The following is an 18371-nucleotide window of genomic DNA, read 5'->3' on the forward strand; positions in this document are numbered from 1 at the left end:
ATTATAGAAAGAAAAATATTTCTTAGTTTTTGTTCAGACACAACAGGCTTTATTTCCTGTATGGAAACAGAGAGGTCCCTGGTGAATCCTTTCGGCATAAAGGAAGCAGTTATATTAAATTGGCTTCATGACAATTTGCACTCCACAGGCTTCCAGAACTGAGCGCATAAACCAGTATCTTTTTTTATTCTTCAGTTTTGCTTTGTGAGTAGTTGGCCTCAATCCAGAATATCTTTTAAAAATCTTTTGTTTGTTAAAATAAATGGAAAGGTAACTACTGTCATAGGAGTAAGAACATGTTTCTGTGTATCAGGGCCGAACTCTCAAAACACTTTTTTTAGCGTTTTAGTAAATTCAGCATTTCGTGGCTATAGTTGTCTCTGGCATTTTAAGATGTGTAAGCTCAGTAAAGTGTGTATTTACTTAACATTTAGGTGAGTGCTTGTTGTATGCCAGGTATTCTTCTAAGTACTTTTCAAATAGTAACTGATTTAACTCTAATAGTAACTCAGTGAGGTAGAGTCTGTTTTTATCCCCATTTTACAGATGACTTTCCAAGATTACATGACTGATAAGTGCCAATGTGGGAATTCGAGCTCAAACTTAATAGCAGAGCCAGTTTAGGGACCCATAGTTAGGAGGGCCCCTCACTCTGCTGTCTCCCTCTTGAATTCTTCACATATTATGAACAAGAGGCTCTAACTGTATTTTGCACTGGACCTCGCAGATTATTTAGCTGGCCCAGCTTGAGAATCTCTCCTCCTAAACAGCCATGTCAACTTTAACAGAAATATAACACCCAGTGCAGGGCCTGGCCTGGCAGGTCTGCAATAAACAGGAATTCCATTCCCTTCCTTGCTATTTTAACAAGGCAACAGACAATGAGAAGACCTTTTGTGATGTTTGTTAATTTTTTTTCCTCTCTTAAATCTTTTTTATAAGTATGATATAAAGCTAATAAAAAAATAGAAATTGAAAAAGAAATTGACTTTTGGAGAAAAGAGTGATCATCCAAGATGACCTACAGTTAAAACACTGAGGCTACTCCAGCCTTTCTTGTACTTTTAGAAAATCTTCTCTGCAGTCAAGTAGGCTCATCTGTCATCAGTACCTTTTCCTGGGTTTTTGCCTGGAGAAGCGCATGGCAGAAGACACTCAGAACAGAAAAAGTACCTTGCTGTCTGGGTTTGGTGGCCATGGATAGCCAAGCGCTAATTCATTGCACGTTGACTTTAATTCTCAAACCTCAGGCACTGGCTCCGTGTCACGTGACATAAAGGTCTGAAATGTCAGACAACGTATTTGTGTGGTTCAACCAGGAGTGGAAATGAAGTAAGCCTCTACTCTTCTAGGGAGAAAGTGATTTTTTGGGGGACAGTAGCACATATATTTTATGTGTGTTTGAGTTTGTTTGTAAGTGCCACTGGGTGAATAGTTGCTCAGTGAAATTGGACCTGTGTTCTGTGCATTTAATGCCTGTCTGTGCTCCAGGGCAACTGCCCCGGGGGCCCCACAGCTAAGCCTGCTGACTTGGCTCCTGCACTGGCTTAGGCCATGGAGAATTGTAGTAAAGAGACCATGATTTTTTCCAGAAACATATGTCCCAGATGTTTTGCAGAGCCTTAACTTAGACAGTGGTTAGTCTGGAATGTCAGAGAAAGAATCTTATGTATATCACTAAAAGTTTAGAAACATCTGCAGGGTCTGGGGCTGCTGTGCACGCATTCAGAGCCTGGCAGAGCCACACAGAATCAGTTCCAGGTTCCTGCTCAGTTCCAGGTTATTTGGTAAACAAATTCGTGTTCCCCTGTGCCTTCTTGTTACGACTAATTCAAGTCCTCAGGATCACACTTTAGCAAAAGAGGCTGATTTGAGGTTGCAGTAGAGGCCGTTCTCCTGCTGTGCATTTCTGTGGTATAAAGAAAGCTAGCGCTCTACTCTGGATTCAAACTGAAGAAATCAGTAGCTAGCTTGTCTTTTCCAATTTCTCTTGAAACACTTGGGAATGCAGCTCTTACTGGTAGAGACTGCTCATGAGAAATTAGTTGTATCAGTCTTGAAATGAGAGGCAGGCAAACCACACATCCTGCCCACACCTACTTCCCTGGAAGATTTTATCTACAATTCAGCTGTCCTGAAGGGTCTCAGCAGCTTGCCAGGTCAAAACCAAACTGTTTCAGAGAGGGCTTCCAAGAGTCATCACAGGAAGCTTGCGCCTGGAACAAAGAGTGCTATGATACCATGTCAACAAGAGGAATGTTGTACAGTTTTAAACTGAATAGCAAGAGTTCCTTGCTAGAATGGAGCTGGCCCAAGCTTTCCCTTACAAAAGCAACTTCAAACACACTTTAATTGCCTTTACCAGGAGAGGTTAACATTGGGAAATGTACCACCCCGTACTGTGCAGCTCCCTGCCTGGAATCATGCTTCATATCTTCTAAAAATCCCCAGCTCACCAATAAGAGTTTGGTAGCAAACTCTTTTACATGAAGCGTCTTTTATCCTCAATAATGTCATTTGTGCATGTGTGCTAAGTTGCTTTAGTCATGTCCGACTCTTTTCGACCCTATGGACTATAGCCCACCAGCCTCCTCTGTCCAAGGGATTTTCCAGGCAAGAAGACGAGTGGGTTGTGATGAGCCTGCTTCTGTAAGTCTCAAAAGCCCAACACTCTAAAAGCAAGATGGGGAGCACATGTAAATCCATGGCTGATTCATATCAATGTATGGCAAAAGCCACTACAATATTGTAAAGTAATTAGCCTCCAACTAATACAAATAAAAAAAAAAAAGAAAAGCAAGTTGTGTTCTTGTTGCCACTCACTTTAAACACGGATTTGACATGTCTCCGCCTTTTCTCTCCAGAGTGATCACCCAATGCCAGGCTCTGCCAACTCGCTCAAATCACAAACTTTGGAGTAATTTTTGTTTTGTTACTCTCTTTAAGCCACATATAATAGATTGCCTTTTTAAAAAAAAAGCCCCATAATTTTCTCTTGTCTTTTCATTCTCTTCTGTCCTTGTCATCTGATTTTACCCATCAATTCTGCCTTTGAACTAGTTCGTATCAAGCCTTCCTATTTAGTGCCATGGTCACAACTCAGCTAACTCTTTAACATAAATTTCTTGTTAACACATTTGTTGAGGAACTGAGGCATAAAGAGATTAAGTAATTTATCTAAGATTCTGTAACTAGGAAGTAGCAGAGCTGGCATTTGAACCAAGGTACACTTGCTCCAGCCAGACTTAACTTGAACAGCTATGTTAGTTTTGAAATATGAAAAGTGCTAAAAAGTAGATCAACAGGATGCTGTGATGGGAATACAGTGCCGGGTGCTATAAGGGGAATATCAGGAAAGGATTCTCTAAGAAAGGGACACTTTAGATGAGATTTGAGGCCGAGTGCCTGATATATTTGTCCTCTTCCCACTTCCCATAATATCTCCCCTGTTACCCTTAGCCTGGTTTCAGCAACTTCTCTATGCACTTCTTTTTTATATATACATATAATTTTATTTATTTATTGACTGCACTGGGTCTTGTTGCTGCTCAGGCTTTTTTCTAGTTGAGATACGCAGGCTTCTCACTGCAGTGGCTTCTCTTGTTTCGGAACATGAGCTCTAGGCTTGCGGGCTTCAGTAGTTGCGGCTTCCGGGCTTTAGAGCCCAAGCTCAGTAATTGTGGCACGTGAGCTTAGCTGCTCCACGGCATGTGGGATCTTGCCACATCAGGGATGGAACTCATGTCCCCTGGATTGGCAGGCAGAGTCTCAACCACTGAGCCACCAGGGAAGCCCCTCTCCACACTCCGTGTCCTGGCCACACACACAAAGTTAAAGCTGATTACAGACCACCAGATTGCAATGCCTTGTGCTTATAAACACCTGTGAAGGGAAGACACCAATGCTTTTGCTGATTATTTACGTTTGTCTTACTTGAGGGACTATGCCTCATACTATTGTGTCCTTGCTTCATTCTTGGTCATACCTACCACAGCTCAGGACAGCATGTACCATAAGGTAAGTACATAAATTCTTACACCTTTAGACTTTGTCTAGGCCTACTTCTAGGAGAAGGCAATGGCAACCCACTCCAGTACTCTTGCCTGGAAAAATCCCATGGACGGAGGAGCCTGGTAGGCTGCAGTCCTTGGGGGTCTCAAAGTCAGACACAACTGAGCGACTTCACTTTCCCTTTTCACTTTCATGCATTAAAGAAGCAAATGGCAACCCACTCCAGTGTTCTTGTCTGGAGAATCCCAGGGACGTAGGAGCCTGGTGGGCTGCCGTCTATGGGGTCGCACAGAGAAGGACACGACTGAAGCGACTTCAGCAGCAGCAGCAGCAGCAGGCCTACTTCTACTAGTTCCATTTCATCTGGATCAGTACTTCTCAAGCTTTTTGGTCTCAAGACCTCATTAAAAATTGCTGAAAGATCCCAATGAACTTCTGTTTATATGGGCTATATTTGTCAATATTTACCACATTAGAAATTAAACCAGAATGTTTTTGAACATAAGAATATATAAGGACACTTTCCATTATCCCACAAAATAATGAAAGAATGTGGAGGGGAAAAGGCAAATAACATTTCAATATGTCTTATGACAATAATCTTGACCTCATGTTCTCATTTTGAGAGCTGCTGTTTATAATGACACGCCAATGAGTTCACCTCGTCTAGCAGCCTTCCGTCAGTGTGTGCCCTGTCTACCAGTTTTCTATTGCTGTGTAACAAAAGTGCTGCAGTTACAGGCTTAGAATAATACTTATTATCTCACAGCTCTTGCTTAGAAACCCATGCCAGACTTAACTGATTCTCTACTCATGGTCTCACAAGGCTGTAATCCAGGTGACAGCCAGGACTGGACTCTGATCTGAACCTCTGGATCTTCCAAAGTTATTCAGGGTGTTGCTGGGTGAATTCGTTTCCTTGCAGTTGTAGGACTCATAGTGACCTGTTTCTTTTTCTTTGGGGGGGTAGGTGGGCGGTTTGCTATATGGCATATGGGATCTTAGTTCCCCAGCCAGGCATCGGAATCTTAACCACCGGACTGCCAGGGAAGTCCCCGATGGTGATCTGTTTCTTACAAGCTGGCAGGAGAGTCGCTGTTGCTGCTTGTCTTTTAAGGACTCACATGACTGGGTCAGACACACCTAGGGTAATCTCCCTTTTAATTAACTCAGGGTCAACTGCTTAGGGACCATAATAATATCCAAAAAATCCCTTTTGCTATATTAGCATAATGTCATCAGGAGATTAATAGCCCATGATATTCACATGTCCCACTCCTACCTGGGGGCTTCCCAGGTGACTCAGTGGGAAAGAATGTGCCTGCCAGTGCAGGAGATGTGGGTTCAGTCTCTAGGTTGGGAAGATCCTCTGGAGAAGGAAATGGCGACCCACTCCAGGATTCTTACCCGGAATATCCCACGGACAAGGGAATCTGGCGGGCTATAGTCCATGGGGTCGCAGAAGAGTCAGACACAACTTAGTGACTAAACAGCAACAACTCCCAAGATAGGGGATCATACAGGGTGTGGGCATCATGGGGTAGAATTCTAGGCCAGCTTAAAATGCTACCAGTTATAATCTTCCTGGTGATTTTGTTTTGTTTTGGAAAAAAAAAAAATTTTTTTTAACTTTTACTTAGGCCACCAAACTCCTATATTAGCATCCAAATTCTCTAGCCTTTTTTTTTTAATATGAGAAATTCATGTCTTCCAAACCTCATCCCTTTTCTAGTAAGTTGTTGTGTGCCTCACTTTACTTGTCAAATAGGCATAATAATGGTACCTACTTTTAGAGCTGTGAGCATTAAACTAGAAAATACATGTAATGCCTTTAGCACAGAGCCTAACATAGCAAGCCCTATGCAACCTGATGTCTCCAGGCAACCAAGGAGGCTCCCTTGGTATATCAGGTCCTAGAGGTAGTTGTCCTTAAACTAAGCACAGCAACCACTTCCTGCCCTCTAGGATGGCCTTTATCAAACAAAGCAGAAAATAACAAGTGTTGCCAAGAATGTGGAGGAACTGAACCCTCACATTGCTGGTGGGAATGGAAAATGGTTCAGCAGCTGTGAAAAACAATTTGGCAGTTTCTCAAAGAATTAAAGTTACCGTATGATCCAGCAATTCCACTCTGAGGTATATACCCCAGAGAATTGAAAACATATGTTCACACAAAAACCTGTACACAAACATTCATACCAGCATTATTCACAATAGTCAAAAGGTAAAAACAACCCAGACATCCACCAACAAATGGATGGATTAGCAAAAGTGGTGTATCTGTACAATGCAATATCATTCAGTCACCAAAGGGATGAAGTACTAATTCATAACATGCTACAGCATGGATGAATGAACCTTGACATGCTAAGGGGAACAAGCCAATGTATTGTATGATTGTGTGTATATGAACTGTGCAGAATAGGCAAATCCATTGAGAATAAGTAGATTCATTGTTTCCAAGGGGCTGTGCTGTGCTAAGTCGCTCAGTCGTGTCTGACTCTTTGCAACCCTCATGGACTGTAGCCCGCCAGGCTCCTCTGTCCATGGGATTCTCCAGGCAAGAATACTGGAGTGGGTTGCCATGCCCTCCTTCAGAGGATCTTCCCCACCCAGGGATCGAACCCATGTCTCTTACATCTCTCCTGCATTGGCAGCGGGTTCTTTACCACTAGTGCCACCTGGGAAGTCCGAGGGGCTGTGGAAGGAGGCAATGAGGGTAACTTTAAGTAGATATGGGATTTCTTTTGTTTTGAGTGGTAATTAGATGGTGGTGATGGTTTGTACAACTTTGAACATACTAAACACACTGAGTTGTATGCTTTAAATGGATGTACCTTACGTCATATGAATTATTTCTCGATGAAAAACCCTATCAGTAGTCACCGAATCTGTCTGTAGATATTTGTGGGTGTGTATACAGATGAAGAAAGACAAAACAGAAAACTAAGCGCACCAGCCAGGAAGCAGCTACAGGGAGCGTTTTTGTTTTCTGTGATTCCATCTCTGCCCACAGCGGGAGACTGAACAAAGACAAGGTGCTGGGGACAAAGCCCAGCTACTGGGGAAGAGCTGAGTAAGAATGGGATGAAAAGAGCCAGTGCGGGGTTGGGGGGGAGGCTGGTGGGAGAAGATGGCCTCAGTGCACCCCAAGTCCCTCCCCACCTCCTGCCTAAGGGCCTCACCCCAGACGGCTGAGGTGAATTGTACTTTCCAAAGTTGGCCAGCCACGTGCTCTGCAGTGTGACCTGGCCGCTGCCCCACGCGGGAATGGAGTCTGGCTGCTCTTCCCCAGATCTAAACATGGCCACCAGAATGCAGTGAGAGTGGGAAGTGACAAACATTTTAACTCACTCCCCGGGGGCATGCCCTCTCAGAAGGCAGCCACAGGCCGCGAGAAGCCCAAGGCTCCCGGAGAGGCCAGTTGTCGGTGTTGTGGTTCACGGTCATAGCTGAGCACAGGCTTGGGGTCATCTCCATATACAGATGCTGGACATGTGGTGGGAGAAACCTCCAGATGACTCCAGCCCCACCATCTGACTCGCTCCCAGCCTTTTTAGTCCTCCCAGCTTGAGGCTCCAACACCACAGAACAGAGAAAAGGTCTCCCTCTGCTCCCGTTGAGTTTCTGACCCAGAGCCTCCCTGGGCAGAATTAAATGGTTGCTGTTTTCTGCCACTAAGTTTTGGAGGAGTTCACTTCAAAGCAATAGGTAATAAGAACAATAACTTTTCAGAAGGAGCCAATCCCTCCGAAGTTTGGTTACTTTGGCTTAATATTAGGAGAGGAAACGATTTCTCCCTCCGAGGCAAAAGGAAGAAAATGTATTTCTACACCATGAATAGGAAAATGCTTTTTATTTTTCTCTTCTCCTTGCTCCTTGGCCTGCATGTAGCAGTGAAACAGAAACCAGTGAATTCTTTTAAATCTTTTAACCATATGCAGATGAATAAGCAAATGCTTGGACTTGATTCCTAATCTCTTTTCCTTTCCTGTGTAACTGATGGTTTTTTTTTTTTTCCACTCTAATAAACTTTAGTATTTAAACAGAAGTCATGTGTCACATGTATGACGATTAGTGGCAAGAATGTAGAGAAAGAGATAGCCGCAGAGCACGAAGCCTTAATTAATAGCCAAGCCATTCAACTGAAAATAAGGACAATGTTTCTGGCAGGGAAATATGAACTTGGCATCCTTTTTCTTCCCTCGGTCTTTTCGGGATAATTATTTAAAATTCAATGATTATAAAGAGTACTTTTTAAAGTTTTCATTCAAGTGCCAGTGCTTGAATTTCAGTAATCTTTCAGTGACATCAAATAGGCCCACCCTTCCCATTTCTGGGTCTTCCTGTGAATTGCCAAACCCCAGAATTTGCAAACTGAGACTTGTGCTGAAATCAAACAGAAGGGACGGCAACAGTGGCAGGAGGCGTGGAGTCTGGAATGATAGTCTTCTTTCTCAGAAAAAGGGGAAAGAAGCTTCATTCTTCAAAGAAAACAGAAAGAAAACAAGACTTTTATGGAAATACCATATACAGAGTTGGCAGAAATTCAGCAGGGAATAAAAAGTATCCAAAATGTTTCCTTGTTAATTCCAGCCTGGCAGCCAGATTATAGAGGCTCCATTTTCATGCTGATTTCTTCTGAGTTCTCTGGACCTGTGACCAAGCAAGTCCTCTAGAATGGCCCAAGATTTGGTCCATTGATTCCCCAGCTGAACAAGTTAAGTCTAAAGATGGAGAGAGAGCTTAAAATTCATCAAAATCTTATAGAAAAGCTGAAAAGTTTTAGAAAAACTTACAGAAAAGTTTATGGCTGATATGGTAAAAGGTCTGAGACTTGACAGCCATTCCAAAGAACAAAATAATGCCATTTGCTGCAACATGGATAAGCCCATCCTCAAGACCATCCACAAGAAAAAGAAATGCAAAAAGGCAAAATGTTGTCTGAGGAGGCCTTACAAATAGCTCTGTAAAGAAGAGAGGCGAAAGGCAAAGGAGAAAAGGAAAGATATACCTATTTCAATGCGGAGTTCCAAAGAATAGTAAGGAGAGATAAGAAAGCCTTCCTCAGTGATCAGTGCAAAGAAAGAGAGGAAAACAATAGAATGGGAAAGACTAGAGATCTCTTCAAGAAAATTAGAGATTCCAAGGGAACATTTCATACAAAGATGGGCACAATAAAGGACAGAAATGGTAGGGACCTAACAGAAGCAGAAGATGTTAAGAAGAGGTGGCAAGAATACACAGAAGAACAATGTAAAAAAGATCTTCACAACCCAGATAACCACGAGTATGATCACTCACCTAGAGCCAGACATCCTGGAATGTGAAGTCAAGTGGGCCTTAGAAAGCATCACTACGAACAAAGCTAGTGGATGTGATGGAATTCCAGTTGAGGTATTTCAAATCCTAAAAGATGATGCTGTGAAAGTGCTGCACTCAATACATCAGCAAAATTGGAAAGCTCAGCAGTGGCCACAGGACTGGAAAAGGTCAGTTTTCATTTCAATCCCGAAGAAAGGCAATGCCAAAGAATGCTCAAACTACCACACAATTGCACTCATCTCACACTCTAGCAAAGTAGTGCTCAAAATTCTCCAAGCCAGGCTTCAACAGTACGTGACCTATGAACTTCAGATGTTCAAGCTGGATCTAGAAAAGGCAGAGCAACAAGAGATCAAATTGCCAACATCCGCTGGATCATCAAAAAAGCACGTGAGTTCCAAAAAAACATCTATTTCTGCTTTATTGACTATGCCAAAGCCTTTGACTGTGTGGATCACAACAAACTGTGGAAAATTCTTCAAGAGATGGGAATATCAGACCACCTTACCTGCCTCCTGAGAAATCTGTATGCAGGCAGGAAGCAACAGTTAGAACTGGACATGGAACAACTGACTGGTTCCAAATAGGGAAAGGAGTACGTCAAGGCTGTATATTGTCACCCTGCTTATTTAACTTATATGCAGAGTACGTCATGAGAAATGCTGGGCTGGATGAAGCAGAAACCGGAATCAAGATTGCCAGGAGAAATATCAATAACCTCAGATATGCAGATGACACCACCCTTATGGCAGAAAGTGAAGAAGAACTAAAGAGCCTCTTGATGAAAATGAAAGAGGAGAGTGAAAAAGTTGGCTTAAAACTCAACGTTCAGAAAACTAAGATCATGGCATCTGGTCCCATCACTTCATGGGAAATAGATGGGGAAACAATGGAAACAGTGACAGACTTTATTTTGGGGGGCTCCAAAATCACTGCAGATGGTGACTGCAGCCATGACATTAAAAGATGCTTGCTCCTTGGAAGAAAAGTTATGACCAACCTAGACAGCATATTAAAAAGCAGAGACATTACTTTGCCAAAAAAAGCTCATCTAGTCAAAGCTATGGTTTTCCCAGTAGTCATGTATGGTATGAGAGTTGGACTATAAAGAAAGCTGAGCACCGAAGAATTAATGCTTTTAAACTGTGGTGTTGAAGAAGACTCTTGAGAGTCCCTTAGACTACAAGGAGATCCAACCAGTCCATCCTAAAGGAAATCAGTCCTGAATATTCATCAGAAGGACTGATGCTGAAGCTGAAAGTCCAATACTTTGGCCACCTGATGTGAAGAACTGACACATTTGAAAAGACCATGATGCTGGGAAAGATTGAAGGCAGGAGAAGAAGGGGACAACAGAGGATGAGATGGTTGGATGGCATCACTGACTCAATGGATATGAGTTTGAATAAAGTCCAGGAGTTGGTGATGGACAGGGAGGCCTGGCGTGCTGCAGTCTGTGGGGTCACAAAGAGTCAAACACGGGCTGAACAACTGAACTCAACTGGATGGACCCAGAGATTATCATACTGAGTGAAGTAAGTCAGACAGAGAAAGACAAATATTATATGACGTTGCTTACAAATGATCTTATTTACAAAACAGAAACAGACTGAAAAACTTAGGAAACAAATTTATAGTTACCAGCGAGGAAGATGGAGGGCCGGGGTCAGGGGCGGGGGAGGGCAGCAGGGGGAGACAGATTGGGAGTCTAGGATTGACATGCCCACAGTGCCCTTTTTAAAATAGATAGACAGCAAGGACCTACTGTATAGCACAGGGAACTCTGCTCAATATTCTGTGATAACCTGCATGGGAAAAGAATTTGAATAAGAATAGATACATATGGGAGGAGCCAAGATGGTGGAGGAATAGGACGGGGAGACCACTTTCTCTCCTACAAATTCATCCAAAGAATAACTGAACGCAGAGCAAACTTCACAAAACAACTTCTGATCGCTAGCTGAGGTCATCAGGCGCCCAGAAAAGCAGCCCATTGTCTTTGAAAGGAGAGAGAAGAAATCAAGTTCCACGCACCAGAACACCGACGCAAGCTTCCCTAACCAGGAAACCTTGACAACCCAATCGTCTAACCCCACCCACTGGGTAAATCCTCCACAATAAAAAGGAACCACAGACCTCCAGAATACAGAAAGCCCACTCCAGACACAGCAATCTAAACAAGATGAAAAGGCAGAGAAATACGCAACAGGTAAAGGAACATGAAAAATGCCCAGCAAGTCAAACAAAAGAGGAGGAGATAGGGAATCTACCTGAAAAAGAATTTAGAATAATGATAATAAAAATGATCCAAAATCTTGAAAACAAAATGGAGTTACAGATAAATAGCCTGGAGACAAGGATTGAAAAGATGCAAGAAATGTTTAATAAAGACCTAGAAGAAATAAAAAAGAGTCCATTAAAAATGAATAATGCAATAAATGAGATCAAAAACACTCTGGAGGGAACCAGGAGTAGAATAACGGAGACAGTAGATAGGATAAGTGAGGTAGAAGATAAAATGGTAGAAATAAATGAAGCAGAGAGGAGAAAAGAAAAAAGAATCAAAAGAAATGAGGACAACCTCAGGGACCTCTGGGACAATGTGAAACGCCCCAACATTTGAATCATAGGAGTCCCAGAAGAAGAAGACAAAAAGAAAGGCCATGAGAAAATACTCGAGGAGATAATAGCTGAAAACTTCCCTAAAATGGGGAAGGAAATAGCCACCCAAGTCCAAGAAACCCAGAGAGTCCCAAACAGGATAAACCCAAGGCGAAACACCCCAAGACACATATTAATCAAATTAACAAAGATCAAACACAAAGAACAGATATTAAAAGCAGCAAGGGAAAAACAACAAATAACACACAAAGGGATTCCCATAAGGATAACAGCTGATCTATCAATAGAAACCCTCCAGGCCAGAAGGGAATGGCAGGACATCCTGAAAGTAATGAAAGAGAATAACCTACAACCTAGATTACTGTATCCAGCAAGGATCTCATTCAGATATGAAGGAGAATTTAAAAGCTTTACAGATAAGCAAAAGCTGAGAGAATTCAGCACCACCAAACCAGCTCTTCAACAAATGCTAAAGGATCTTCTCTAGACAGGAAATACAGAAAGGTTGTATAAACGTGAACCCAAAACAACAAAGTAAATGGCAAAGGGACCACACCTATCAATAATTACCCTAAATGTAAATGGGTTGAATGCCCCAACCAAAAGACAAAGATTGGCTGAATGGATACAAAAACAAGACCCTATATATGCTGTCTACAAGAGACCCACCTCAAAACAAGAGACACATACAGACTAAAAGTGAAGGGCTGGAAAAAAATATTTCACGCAAACGGAGACCAAAAGAAAGCAGGAGTCGCAATACTCATATCAGATAAAATAGACTTTCAAATAAAGGATGTGAAAAGAGACAAAGAAGGACAGTACATAATGATCAAAGGATCAATCCAAGAAGAAGATATAACAATTATAAATATATATGCACCCAACATAGGAGCACCACAATATGTACGGCAAACGCTAACAAGTATGAAAGAGGAAATTAATAGCAACACAATCATAGTGGGAGACTTTAATACCCCACTCACAACTATGGATAGATCAACTAAACAGAAAATTAACAAGGAAACACAAACCTTAAATGACACAATGGACCAGCTAGACCTAATTGATATCTATAGGACATTTCACCCCAAAACAATCAACTTCACCTTTTTCTCAAGTGCACACGAAACCTTCTCCAGAATAGATCACATCCTGGGCCATAAATCTGGTCTTGGAAAATTCAAAAAAACTGAAATCATTCCAGTCATCTTTTCTGACCACAGTGCAGTAAGATTAGATCTCAATTACAGGAAAAAAATTGTTAAAAATTCAAACACCTGGAGGCTAAATAACATGCTTCTGAATAACCAACAAATCATAGAAGAAATCAAAAAAGAAATCAAAATATGTATAGAAATGAATGAAAATGAAAACACAACAACCCAAAACCTATGGGACACTCTAAAAGCAGTGCTAAGGGGAAGGTTCATAGCATTACAGGCTTACATCAAGAAACAAGAAAAAAGCCAAATAAATAACCTAACTCTACACCTAAAGCAATTAGAGAAGGAAGAAATGAAGAACCCCAGGGTTAGCAGAAAGAAAGAAATCTTAAAAATCAGGGCAGAAATAAATGCAAAAGAAACTAAAGAGACCATAGCAAAAATCAACAAAGCTAAAAGCTGATTTTTTGAAAAAATAAACAAAATTGACAAACCATTAGCAAGACTCATTAAGAAACAAAGAGAGAAGAACCAAATTAACAAAATTAGAAATGAAAATGGAGAGATCACAACAGACAACACTGAAATACAAAGGATCATAAGAGACTACTACCAGCAGCTCTATGCCAATAAAATGGACAACTTGGATGAAATGGACAAATTCTTAGAAAAGTATAACTTTCCAAAACTGAACCAGGAAGAAATAGAAGATCTTAACAGAGCCATCAGAAGCAAGGAAATCGAAACCGTAATCAGAAATCTGCCAGCAAACAAAAGCCCAGGACCAGATGGCTTCACAGCTGAATTCTACCAAAAATTTAGAGAAGAGCTAACACCTATCTTACTCAAACTCTTCCAGAAAATTGCAGAAGAAGGCAAACTTCCAAACTCATTCTATGAGGCCACCATCACCCTAATTCCAAAACCAGACAAAGATGCCACAAAAAAAGAAAACTATAGGCCAATATCACTGATGAACATAGATGCAAAAATCCTTAACAAAATTCTAGCAAACAGAATCCAACAACATATTAAAAAAATCATACACCATGACCAAGTGGGCTTTATCCCAGGAATGCAAGGATTCTTTAATATCCGCAAATCAATCAATGTAATACACCACATTAACAAATTGAAAGATAAAAACCATATGATTATCTCAATAGATGCAGAGAAAGCCTTTGACAAAATTCAACACTCATTTATGATTAAAACTCTCCAAAAAGCAGGAATAGAAGGAACATACCTCAACATAATAAAAGCTATATATGACAAACCCACAGCAAGCATCACCCTCAATGGTGAAAAATTGAAAGCATTTCCCCTGAAATCAGGAACAAGACAAGGGTGCCCACTCTCACCACTACTATTCAACATAGTGTTGGAAGTTTTGGCCACAGCAATCAGAGCAGAAAAAGAAGTAAAAGAATCCAGATAGGAAAAGAAGAAGTGAAACTCTCACTGTTTGCAGATGACATGATCCTCTACATAGAAAACCCTAAAGACTCTACCAGAAAATTACTAGAGCTAATCAATGAATATAGTAAAAGTTGCAGGATATAAAATTAACACACAGAAATCCCTTGCATTCCTATACACTAACAATGAGAAAACAGAAAGAGAAATTAAGGAAACAATACCATTCACCATTGCAACAAAAAGAATAAAATACTTAGGAGTATATCTACCTAAAGAAACAAAAGACCTATACATAGAAAACTATAAAACACTGATGAAAGAAATCAAAGAGGACACAAACAGATGGAGAAACATACCGTGTTCATGGATTGGAAGAATCAATATTGTCAAAATGGCTATTCTACCCAAAGCAGTCTATAGATTCAATGCAATCCCTATCAAGCTACCAACGGTATTTTTCACAGAACTAGACCAAAGAATTTCACAATTTGTATGGAAATACAAAAAACCTCGAATAGCCAAAGTAATCTTGAGAAAGAAGAATGGAACTGGAGGAATCAACCTGCCTGACTTCAGACTCTACTACAAAGCCACAGTCATCAAGACAGTATGGTACTGGCACAAAGACAGAAATATAGATCAATGGAACAGAATAGAAAGCCCAGAGATAAATCCACGAACCTATGAACACCTTATCTTTGACAAAGGAGGCAAGGATATACAATGGAAAAAAGACAACCTCTTTAACAAGTGGTGCTGGGAAAACTGGTCAACCACTTGTAAAAGAATGAAACTAGAACACTTTCTAACACCATACACAAAAATAAACTCAAAATGGATTAAAGATCTAAATGTAAGACCAGAAACTATAAAACTCCTAGAGGAGAACATAGGCAAAACACTCTCCGACATAAATCACAGCAAGATCCTCTATGACCCACCTCCCAGAATATTGGAAATAAAAGCAAAACTAAACAAATGGGACCTAATGAAACTTAAAAGCTTTTGCACTACAAAGGAAACTATAAGTAAGGTGAAAAGACAGCCCTCAGATTGGGAGAAAATAATAGCAAATGAAGAAACAGACAAAGGATTAATCTCAAAAATATACAAGCAACTCCTGCAGCTCAATTCCAGAAAAATAAATGACCCAATCAAAAAATGGGCCAAAGAACTAAACAGACATTTCTCCAAAGAAGACATACAGATGGCTAACAAACACATGAAAAGGTGCTCAACATCACTCATTATTAGAGAAATGCAAATCAAAACCACAATGAGGTACCATTACACGCCAGTCAGGATGGCTGCTATCCAAAAGTCTACAAGCAATAAATGCTGGAGAGGGTGTGGAGAAAAGGGAACCCTCTTACACTGTTGGTGGGAATGCAAACTAGTACAGCCGCTATGGAAACAGTGTGGAGATTCTTTAAAAACTGGAAATAGAACTGCCATATGACCCAGCAGTCCCACTTCTGGGCATACACACTGAGGAAACCAGATCTGAAAGAGACACGTGCACCCCAATGTTCATCGCAGCACTGTTTATAATAGCCAGGACATGGAAGCAACCTAGATGCCCATCAGCAGATGAATGGATAAGGAAGCTGTGGTACATATACACCATGGAATATTACTCAGCCGTTAAAAAGAATTCATTTGAATCAGTTCTAATGAGATGGATGAAACTGGAGCCCATTATACAGAGTGAAGTAAGCCAGAAAGATAAAGAACATTACAGCATACTAACACATATATATGGAATTTAGAAAGATGGTAATGATAACCCTATATGCAAAACAGAAAAAGAGACACAGAAGTACAGAACAGACTTTTGGACTCTGTGGGAGAAGGTGAGGGTGGGATGTTTCAAAAGAACAGCATGTCTATTATCTATGGTGAGACAGATCACCAGCCCAGGTGGGATGCATGAGACAAGTGCTCGGGCCTGGTGCACTGGGAAGACCCAGAGGAATCGGGTGGAGAGGGAGGTGGGAGGGGGGATCGGGATGGGGAATACGTGTAACTCCATGGCTGATTCATGTCAGTGTATGACAAACCCCGCCCCCCCCAAAAAAGAATAGATACATATATTACTGAATCACTTCGCTGTTTACCTGAAACTGATACAGCACTGCTAATCAATTATGCTCCATTATAAAGTAAAATTTGTTTAAGAAAAAGGTCTAAGATTTGATTCAAGATTTGTTGCCAGGGTAGGGAAAGAACTCAGGTTTACAGATGAAAGAGGCTTAGCCATACATGATCACTGAATATGGGAATGGGACAGTGGGTAGACTGGGCATCATTATACGCAATCTTCATCATTTTATTCCCCTTACTTTTATATATATTTGGGTATTTCCATAATTAAAAGTTTTAAAAATACAAATCTTGTTGGAAATCTTCAACTGCTAAAAAAAGAGAATGTATTGAGTACAGGTAAAATGAAATAAGCTAGGTTTTAAAACAGGAACAAGAAAGGAAATTTACAGGTCACCTTTATTTCATATTTCACTCATGAAAAGAAATTCAGCCTGCAAATCTGATTCCTGAACCAGAATCAGTTTTTCTGACTTAATGTCCTGAGCCTTTCACTATAGTGCTCTCAAGGACAGAATGTCACCTCCTTCTTTATCCGTGTAAGGGCTGTGCTTCTCGTTGTTGAGTAAATATTTGAGGTGTTCCCACATCAACCTGACAATACCTTCCCAGCAGGCTCCCGGCGCTGACTGCCCCTAAAGGTGTCCGCTTTTTCCAAGGCCACAGTCCCTGCCCCCATGCAGTAGACAGCGCTAGCACAAGTCATCTCTGTGGCCTGGGCATATGAAAGCTGGTGCAGACCCTCAGGCCTTCGTGATTGCGTCATGGAGCCGAGGAGAGGCAGCTGTGTGGTGAGAGCCCTGAGTCAGGCTCTGCCTCCGCCACTGTGCGTGTGTTTAATCACAGTTAACTGTAGTATGTCTGTGTTTCCTCGCCACACACATAACACAAAGGATTTGAGCAAGCTCGTCCTTGAGATCCCTTCTGACTACAGCACTGCCACCACCTCAGCAGTTACAGCAGCTCCCATGATTTATCACATGCCAGCAGCACGCTAGCTCCTGCGCTAAGAACAGCGCACGCAGCGACTCATTTCCTCCTCAGACCCAGGCGCCGGAGGCCTCACGCTTTAGAGCCCCCTCCACTTGCCACCTCGCTGTATGTGCGAGGCCAGAGGGGTGTGATACCTGAGCTCACTCTCCCTTTCTGGACCAACTCTGGCAGCGGAGGACCCCAGAATTCCCTGCCTCAGTGGCCCAGGGCTGCGCCTAGGAGTTGCTTCCGGTGGGGAAGAGTGTGGAAGGTTAGTCCCTGCAGGCTGGGGGCCGGACACAATGCAGAGAACTCTTCAGTGGAACCAGGTAGAAAGAGAAGGACAGGGGATAAGACGCACTTCCAGTGCAGGAAGTGCAGGTTCGAGCCCTGGGCAGGAAACTAAGATCGCACATTCCGCACGTGTGCCCAAAAAAAAAAGCTTTAAAAAGGAGAGAGTGAAGGACAATGGCGAGGGTGGGTGTTTAAGCTCTTGGCTAGGCTTCTGTCAATGTTAGGGGTGGGAATAATGAGATTAGTATTATTATTACCATCTTGATTTTACAGCGATGAAACTGAGACACAAAAAGCTTGAGTCATTTGCCTGAGGTCACACAGCTGGTTAGCAGTGGAGCCAGGGTTCCAACTGTTGTCCTGATTCCATGCTCTTCCCTTTCATGCTGCCATCCAGCAAAACCCGCAGACCCTGCAGATCCCCAGGGCCCTCTTGAGATTCAGGGAAGGGCCCAAAAA

Source organism: Cervus canadensis, chromosome 2 (genome assembly GCF_019320065.1).
Source record: "Cervus canadensis isolate Bull #8, Minnesota chromosome 2, ASM1932006v1, whole genome shotgun sequence".
In the NCBI taxonomy this organism is placed as follows: domain Eukaryota; kingdom Metazoa; phylum Chordata; class Mammalia; order Artiodactyla; family Cervidae; genus Cervus; species Cervus canadensis.